We start from the raw sequence: 9,985 nt of genomic DNA, 5'->3' as shown, positions 1-9,985 counted from the left end.
AGGGAGGGCAATTTAGCAATTTCTATCAAAATGAGAAAGACATTTACACTTTGACCCAACTATTCCACTTTTAGGAAATTATCCTACAGATACACATATTCACAAAAAATGCACGTCCCAGGATGTTGATTGCAAAAGAGGAAAAATAGCCATCAACAGGAGTTTTGGCAAATAATCCCCTGTTGATGAGAAAGATTCAGACATGAAAACTAAGGGAGTTCATGATGTTTGTCTTTTCTAATTTTAAAAATTGAGATAAAATTCACATCACATTAAATTAACCATTTTTAAAGTAAAATTTTGTGTCTTTATGTTTTGATGTGAAATTACCTCCGAGATAAGTGCCTGTCCTCACTCGCCTTTTGTCCCCACCTGTCTTCTGCTGCTGATGGTGGGAGGGACTTTTTCCGATGGGGTCCTTGAAAGGTCTCCAGGACACAGGAGGCTGAGAGGGCCTGTTGCTACGGCAAAGTGGTGATAATATCCTATTAATCAGTGGTTCTCACCCAGGCTGCACATAAATATCACCTGGGAGATTTTTTTTTAATGCCCTTACCTGGGCCTCACCTCTAGAGATTATTTTTTTAAAGTCACCCAGTATGTTTGATAGATACCGTGATGCTCAGGCCTGAATGAGTATTTCCGCCGCAGAGACAATGGGTCCTTTGCCACTGCTTTTGGGCTTCAGGTTCTAGTGCTCACTGAGTCCGCAGTGTAAATCGCGTGCGCTTTCTCCAGCCGCAGATCCAGGTGCTTGTACTTCTCGCCCTTTTCCAATTTTCTGAGGTTTTCTTTCTTTTTTTTTAAAGATTGATTTATCTATGCATACAGGAACTGGGGTACAGGCCAGAGGTGCGGGGGGCGAGAGGATTCACCAGAGACAGAGTGGGGAGCAGAACAGGCAGACTGACTGAAATACACTGCTGAGGGGAGCAGCGGGCAAGACAGGAGAAGTCTGCTGCGCCATGTGGGTAGCTCCCTGGCCGAGGATCGAACTCGTGTTCGAAGCCCCAAGCTTCTCCTCTTTCTTGCCATAAAGATTTCCGGCCTTCATCTCCATCAGAGCTGCATGGACCGCCACCGCCTCTCACCTCTAGAGATTTTGATTATTGTTAGTTAGGGGTAGGACCTGGGCTTGATTTTTAAAAATACGATCTAATTTACATACAGCACAAAGCATAGGTCTTAAGCATATAATTCAGTGAATTGTCATCCATCTGGGCACCTATGTAAACAGTGCTCTAATAACAGAATAATTCCTTCATTCCAGTCAAGGCCTTCACCCTTGTCAGAGGCAGCTGCCATTTTAGTTTAATTTTGATAGTTTTTGAACTGGATGTAAATGGCATCCAGCAGTATGTAACATTTTTGAGAGTGATTTCTTTCAGCATATTGCTTTTGAGAATCTTATCCAAAATGTCCATTCCTTTTCAGTGCTGGGTGGCATTCCTTTAATGGATACACCAACTATTTTCATATCTGTTCATATGTTCAGGCACATTGGGGTTGTTCCAGCTTCTGCCTATTAGGAATAAAACTGCTATAAACATTCTTATACAAGTCTTTCTGTGGGCACAAGATCTTATTTCTCTTGCAGTGGAATTACTGGATTTTGTTGAATTTATTTGAAACTTCCAGTTTTGCACCAATTTACACTCCCACCTGCAAAATATGAGTCATAGTTGCTCTACATCCTTGCCAACACTTTGCTTCTTAAATTATGGCCATTCTCATGGTACTCATCATGGTTTTAAGTTGCATTTCTCTGATGGCTAATTATATTGATCCTTTTTTAATATGCTTGTCAGCCATCCCTATATCCTCTCATGACGTGTCTTTTCCAGGCATTTAGCCCTATGTGATTGGTTGTCATTTTGTTGATTTTAGGGGGCTCGGTGTATATTATGGATACTATCTTGTCAGATCCATGTATTACATATACCCAGTGTTTCTAACATAAACCCAGGGTTGAAAACCTCAGGTACACTGAAGAGTAGTCCCAGAGGCTCCCTACTTTCATGGTTCCCCAAAACTACTCCCTGGCAACTATGTCTAAGGACTGGTTTTTCAATCTATGTGAATGTGTGTGGCTGCAGGGAATTTAGTAGTACAGGGTGCCTTGTCAGTTTTCCTCCTGTGGATCTGGCCTCTTCAATAGGTCCCTTCACCTGAACTCTTCTTCACCCTCTCACATGAGCCTTTAGGTGAGTCTTCTCTTGTCTCTATCCTAAAATTTTCTATGTGAAGCCCAACATTATAGCCCTACCCATTTCTACCACCTAGAAATGGTGTGTGTCAAAGGGACAAAAACATGTTTTCTCCTGGATGAAGCAAGCTATGTCCTAGGCATTGAAGGACTGTTTCCTCCTGTATCTCCTCCCAGTCATTGTCCTCAGGCTGCCTACCTGCTCACTAAGAGGGTGAACATTTTTCTAGTATCCTTGGCAACTATTCACTAAGGGTCCTGTCCTGGTCTATGAATCTGCTGTGCACTTGCTGCATGACCTTGCAATTGAACTTTCTGCAACTTGGTTCCTCTGACTTGTAAGGGGGAACAGTAACTTGTTGTTGGAGGGAAAGTGCCTGGCACAGATCATGTGTTCATAAAGCTATATTACCCCCCAAAGGGGTAATGGGAAGGTATGGCTCTCACTGCAGGACAGTAGACTGTGAGAGTAGCTCTCTGCTTAGGGACTGCCATACCTTCAGGGTGCCCTGTGTCACACCTTCCGAGGCCTAGACTGGCCAAGCTTCCTCTGCTGTGTCATCCTCACTCTGCCCTTCTGGGTTAATTTGAAGTGAGCATCCCACAAGGGCCCTTGGGCTCCTTAAGCTCCAAGCAGATGGCTGTGAAGCCAGTTCTCTGGGACACATAGTTCCTGCTCAGATCTGGACAGGGGTTCAATGTCTTGGAAGGACTATACCAACCTATTACCAACCCCCCACTCCCCAAGAGCTTATAGTTTTTACTGTCTGTGTCTTTTAGTGCTGAAGTGTAAGGGAAAAGGCCCACAAATGTTGTCCCCTGGGAGTCCCTTCTTGGGCTAGCACCTGAGAAGTGTCTTGAATCTAGCTTTTGGGAGACGTGTCCATGCCATGGAGGAAGGGTTTCTCTGGTGCAATGGGAGGAAGGTGGGCAAACAAAGGAGAACCTTATGGAGACCTCCCAGAAATACCTTTGAAATAGGTGGGGACAGGGCATCTGGAGAGTGCATCAGCACTACGTGCTGGCTGTTGTCCCTCTATCTCACAGCCAAGCGCGGGCCACTTTGTCTCAGCCCAAGTTTTAGGAAGGGACTAGAAAAGGAGTATCCCAATCCTGGATGCAACTGCGATCCCTCTGGGCTATCTACTGGCCTCTCTTGAGGCATGTTCAAGAGGGAGATGGGGCAAGGCTGGCAAGAGGAGTGGCGGAGATGGGCATCCTTGGGCCTTCTCCCTGCCCTGGTTCCTGGCCCCATTATTGCTTGAAATGATCAGTCCCCCTCATGGTCTCATTACAAGTCTACAGCATGTACCCATTTCTCCCCTTTAGGGTTAGTAAATGAACAAATGTATCCATCCATCAGTACGTCCATCCACCCATCCATCCACCCAACAAATATTTACTCATCAGCTAATATGTAGGTACTGTGTGAAGTGCTGTGAGGCTGTAACTGTGAAAAAAAACAAAAAAAACAAACAAGGTTTGTCCCTTATAGAACTCAAATGATCTTGGGGGAGCCAAAGTGGTAATCAGGCAGCCACATTCCAGGGACTAAATCCAATCTTATAAAGGCAGGTTGTGTCACATTGTGTCACCAAGGATGATGGTTGAGAAGTATCACAGAAGTCCCTGGGAAAAGGCAGACCTGAGCTGAGAGCTGAGGAGCAAATAGGAGAAAATGAAGCAAAAAGCAAAGGAAGAAAAATCCAGGCAGAGGAAGTAGCAGCATTGACACCTGTTTGGGAGTTGGTCAAACATGGTGTGTCCCCTGGAAGACAGTGCCTGTCTTCTATGGGGCCTATTTCTACCCATCCCATACATGTGGGCTCATGCCAGGGAACCTGGGAGCCTAGCTGGATGGCATGCACACTAACGAGTCACTCCCACCTGCCTTCAGGATTCTGGCTGTGTGAATAGGACCCTCCCCACCCTCCACCGCCATCAGCAAGTCACCTTCCTCCTGCTAGTGATTGCCCCAGCACACATGCGAGGCAGAGCCTTGTATGACCCCAATGCCTGTCTTCAACTCTGGGCCACTGTAGTAGTCAGGCCTCCCAGACATCTTTCATCGGCTGACCTCTCTGCTATGCCCAGCGTCTCATGGCTCCCTAGGTCCTGCAAGATTGGCTTCAGGGGAATTGGCATCTGTGTTTTGGAGGGGTCTGACCCTGACAGTGTGGTGTGTCTCCCAAACGTCCCATAGGCAGGGACTGTGCCTTGGTGGGTCCCTAGAGGGCCCAGATGATGGGATTGATCCCAGGGAGCCTAGATGCTTAGTTCTGTAGCTCAAACATGTGTGCGAAGGTGGGTTTGTGGTCCTCCTTTATCACCTGTTTTCTTGGGCTTTTTCGTGACTCAGGGAATCCGTCTTTGCCAGCTGTTATCTGCTGGGACATCAGGTTTTGCTCAGCCTTCCACACAGGAGGTGTCCCGGTTCTGTTTGGCCCATTTCCTCATTCTTTGGGACTTGCAATAGTCTCTTTTGGCCTGGTTTCCATGGAAACTTTATCACTTTCCCTTCCTTGTCTACTTTGTGTCTCCCATTGTTTAGGTGAGCAAAGTGCAGAGACTAAGTTTTAACCCTATTAAATGATACCCCAACACTAAGGAACCAAAGTCTCTAGGCTAGTGTAAACAGTGGCTGCCCCTGCCCATCAGACCATCTTCCTAGGGTGAGGGGGTTCCCCACTCTGCATTCCTAAAGCAATGCCTGGAGAGGTCCCTACAGCCAGGTCCCTGAAGGCCCTGATGCCCATCATTGGAGAGTCACTAAATGTTCCCTGTATGCTTTGCATGTTTAGATGAGGTAGAGATGTTAATACACCTCTTTTTTTTCTCCTGTTAATCTGTCCTTCATTACAGGGTTCCCAACAGAAAACTAAGAAGGGAAGAGGGGAAATTAATTGTTTCCTCCTTTCCACCTCAATCTCATGAAGCCAAGCATTAGATTGTATTATTCTATACTAATGTATACCTGTACTCTATATTAGTTCTTGATGTTTAACAGATTTATAAATTTTTATTGAACAAATGATAAATTATAATTGACAATGGGAACTACCTTTTTTTTGCACATAATTATGCAGGCAACATTTGAATAACTGGAAGTGGTTCCGTGTGAGAGTGTGTGTGTGTGTGTGTGTGTGTGTGTGTGTGTAGGGATTGTGACGGGGTGAGACATAAGGCAGGAAAGGCACAAGAGGCCTCACAAGCCACGATGAGGCAGCAAGACTTGACTTTGAGGATAACGAGGAGTTTTGAAGGGTGTAGACAGTGTGATAGTATGATCAGCTTGGTGTTTTTGAAAGGTCACTCTGGTTTCCGGGCTGAAGACAGTGGGGAGCCGGCATAAGTAAGTAAAAGTAGGAAGACAAGTCAGGAGGCTGTTGCGGTAATCCAGACAAGCGGTGGTGGTGGTATAGACCGGAATGGTGGCAGTGGAGGTGGAAAGAATGTTTGGGCTTGGGATACACTTGGAGGCAGAACCAATGGGACTTACTGGTGCATTAGAAAGATGCTTCTCAGTTTCTGAGATGAAGCATTGGGGGATTGGTTGTGCTGTTCATGGAGATGGGGAATATTGAAGGAAAAGGTTTGTAGTGAATTGTGGGAGGTTTGAGCTTCCAGGAAGACATGTCCTATAGCCACTTGACCCTCTTGATCTGAAACTCAGGAGAGAGGATGATGGTTAGAGACAGAATTGTGATGTCTTGGGAGTGGGTGAAGTAGCTCAAAAGGAGTGAAGGAGGGTATGTTTTATGACATACCCTGTCAAAGGATTTATGTCCTGTCAACGGATTTCCTACTCTTTGGTGCCTGCTTCAGCCCAAACACTGGAGGGTAGGTTTAGAAGACTCTCATCAGAGACCTTGCAATTTAGTACAAAGACCTTACAGATAATCCCAGCTTTGTGATCCCTCTTTCCTCTCAGTTTCGGTCATTTCCACATCTTAAAATGATTTGACTTGTTTCCCATAACAATTTATCCAGTTCAGGGGTCAGGACTGTTGCCATTCTTAAGAAATTGGGTTTCTGGCTCCCCCTGCTGGCAGAACTGGAGGCAATTCACAGTTGAGAGGACGGAAAGGGTGCACCCTCCCACCCACCTCTTCCCTCCTGCTTCCTCTGGGACAGGCCCCTCACCCCAAAAGATGGGATTAAAACCTCAATTCCAGTGCCCCTCACCTCCTCAAAAAATCCACCCACTTTCGAACCCTAGCTAGACATAGGGGGAGAAAAACCCAATTAGATATCCGGGAATCACAAATTCTTCGTGTATCCAAATTGCATTTTTCTGCTCCAAACCCACACTTGATCTCTTTGCCCATGATGATTTCATTTGGTTATTTATACCTATCTCCATAAACATCCTCTCCCATTCTCAGTCCCCAAGAACAGCATTTTGCTGACACCTAGTTGGCCTCCTTCCTTCTCATATGCAGGGAAGCCAGAGTCTGTGTTGGAAACAGCTCTGGGCTTGGAGTCAAGCAACCTAGGTTTGAATCCTGCCAATGATTCAGGGTGTAACCTTGGACCAGTCACTTGCTTCTTTCCCAGTGGCAGTTCTCTCTCGTGTGACATTGGACTGCACTCCTAAAAACCGGTCCAACTCAAGCATTCTAGGCTTTGCTCCAAGCTCTCTCTTGCCTGGGGTCTTTCGTCATGGTATTCCCTCAACCTGAACCGCTCTTCGCTTCCCTTTTTTTGTTTAGCAAATTCTTCCTTATCCCTTAACTCTCAACTCAAATGCTACTTCAGAGAAACCTCTCCTAGCCGCTCCGGACTGGGTCATGTACTTTTTCCTAGGCCCTCAGAACTCCCTGCAGTTTTCCTTCATTATGGTTTGTAATTTTCCACATGTTTGTATGATTATCATTTCAAGTCCACCCAGGTCCCATCAAACTTTAAACTCCTTGAGAGCAAAGACCTGTATGTTTTGCTCACTGTTGTACCCTAGTACCCGAATCCTTGTTTGGCCATCTTGTAAAAGCTCAATATATATTTAACATATAACTAAGTAAATGGATAAATGAATCCTCTTCAGCTATCAGCTACTTTTTATATCTAACTAGCATGATGTTTAAGAGCAAAACACCAAAAGCCACGCTGCCTGGGTTTGGCACCCAGCTTTACTACTCACAAGCTATGCAAACGTGTGCAAGTTATTAAATCTGTCCCTCAGTTTCCTTACCCATTAAGGGCACATAATAATAGTATATACTACCTAACAAGGTTGTTGTGAGATTTAAAAAACCGAATGCCTATAAAGCTTGTAGAACAAAGCCTGGCTCTAAAGTTCTATATTAGTAATAGCTATTCTTCCTACTCAGCCTCATCTGTCTCTCTATTTACCCATCCTGAAGGCTCCCACAAGGCCTCATTATCTTATTTCCGGTCTGTGAGTACTGGTGACTCAGAGTAATTTGCAGATTAGATCGCAAAGGTTTTTTTTTTTTTTTTTAAATTTTTATTATGGAAAATTTCAAACACACAGAGAAATAGAAGAGGATAATGAACCTCTGACAAGCTTCAATAATTATCAACATTTTGCCAATCTGTTCATCTGTCCCCCCTCTCATTTTCTTTTCTACTGGAGTATTTTAATGTAAATCACAGGTGTCATATCATTTTATTTAAAAACATTCCATTATGGATCTCTAACAGATAAGGACTTAAAAAAATACATTATAACACTTCAAAAATTAACAATAATTAAGGAAGATTTTTTAAGCCCTTCAGAGAAGCTGGGGAAATGGGAGTCCTCGCTTCAGGCTAAGTGTGAAATGAGGAATAGTTAAGAGAGCTAATATAGGTGAAGTGCTTTGAACAGAGCCTGACGCACAAAGGGGAGAAAGTAGCATTATTTGGATTCTCTTTTGTTCTCTCCACTTAACTGCTCTAATTCCTCCCCATCTCTTTTTTTCCTGATCTGTAAATGTGGATGACTATTGAAAAGGAGGGCTAGAATGCACAAAAAAAGAACTCAAAATGGATAAAAGAATTGAACATAAGACCTGGAACTATAAAATACATAGAAGAAAATATAGGTAAAACACTACCTGACATACATCTCAGTAACATCTTTAAAGACTCATCCCTCAAAGCAAATAAAGTGAAGGAAAAAAAACCAGGTGGATTACATTAAACTAAAAAGCTTCTGTACAGCAAAAGAGACATTGGCCAAAGCAAAGAGACACCCTTCTGATTGGGAGAATATTTTTGCACTCCATACAGTTGATAAGGGACCGATCACAAAGATCTACAAAAGGCTCACACAACTCAACAAATAAATAATCCAGTCAAAAAATGGGCAGAAGAGCTACAGACACTTCTCAAAGGAGATAATGCAAATGGCCAACAGGTATATGAAAAAATGTTCCATATCACTTGTAATCAGGAAAGTGCAAATCAAAACCACAATGAGATACCATCTTACACCAATGAGAATGGCACATATCAAAAAAAAAAAAAAAACTAGCAACAACAAATGTTGGAAAGGATGTGGAGAAAAAGGAACTCTCCTGCACTGCTGGTGGGAATGCAAACTGGTCCAACCAGTTCGTGTGGAGGTTCCTCAGGCTACTAAAAATGGAGCTTCCATATGACCCAGCAATTCCATTCCTAGGAATCTACCCAAAGGACATGAAAACATTAATTCAAAAGGACACTTGCACCCCTATGTTTATTGTAGCACTATTTACAATAGGTAAGATATGGAAACAACCCAAATGCCCAAAAATAGATGACTGGATCAAGAAGAAGTGGTATATATACACAATGGAATACTATTCAGCAATCAATAAAGATAAGCTCATGCCATTCACAGCAACTTGGACGGAGCTGGAACGGATTATGCTCAGTGAAATAAGTCAGAAGGAAAAAGAAAAATTTCTGATGGTTTCACTTATAGGAGGTATATAGGGGAATCAAATAAAGGATCATGAAAAAACAATCATAAATAAAAAAAAAACAAAACTAGCAGGCAACTATAAATCAGAGACATTCTGCGGGGGAGGAGGAGGGAGAAGGATCAAAACAGGGGAGGAAAGAGTACAGGGGACTATGGTGATAGGCACGGGTGAATTGGTGGCGGGAATTTTACGGGGACTACATCTGAGAGGAGAAAGCATGCATTGTACAAGAATGAACAATGATGTAAAATATTAATTAATTAATTAAAAAAATAAATAAAGGGAGTGCTAGAAACCTGTGGTGATAAGTTTCTTAGGTGATTGGCTCCCTGGGATGGGTGCTGGGGCTCTAGAATGCACTGAGAAAAGCAGGAAGGAAGCAGTGACTACAGGATGAAGGGGAGGGGATGAGTACCCAAAGATGGAAGACTTGATGCCTTTTAAAGAAGGGGACCACTCCCTGGTGGCGCAAGGGGTTAAGATGCAGCCTATGAAGCTCTCTGCAGTCACTGCAGCAAAAGTTCGATCCCCCAGCCAGCCAGGGAGTAACCCACATGGCGCAGCAGACCTCTCCTGTCTTGCCCGCTGCTCCTCTCAGCAGTGTACTTAGGTCAATCTGCCTGTTCTGTTCCCCACTCTGTCTCTGGTGAATCCTCTCACCCTCCACAACTCTGGCCTGTACCCCAGCTCTTTAAAAAAAAATAAGAAAAGAGACCACTGCAGTGTTGTGAAAATGGCATTGAGAAAAATCCAGTAATTTAAGGGCTAGTGAGTAGGAGGGTTAGTTCTTTTCCCCCAGTGATTGGGGTCATGGGGAGGGTTTACTGCCAGCTGGGAAGCATGGAGACAGTGTCTCTTTTAGTTTTTT

Source organism: Talpa europaea, assembly GCF_964194135.1.
Source record: "Talpa europaea genome assembly, chromosome: X".
Classification (NCBI taxonomy): Eukaryota; Metazoa; Chordata; class Mammalia; order Eulipotyphla; family Talpidae; genus Talpa; species Talpa europaea.
The sequence above is the reverse complement of the archived record's forward strand: the minus strand, read 5'-3'. Positions refer to the sequence as shown.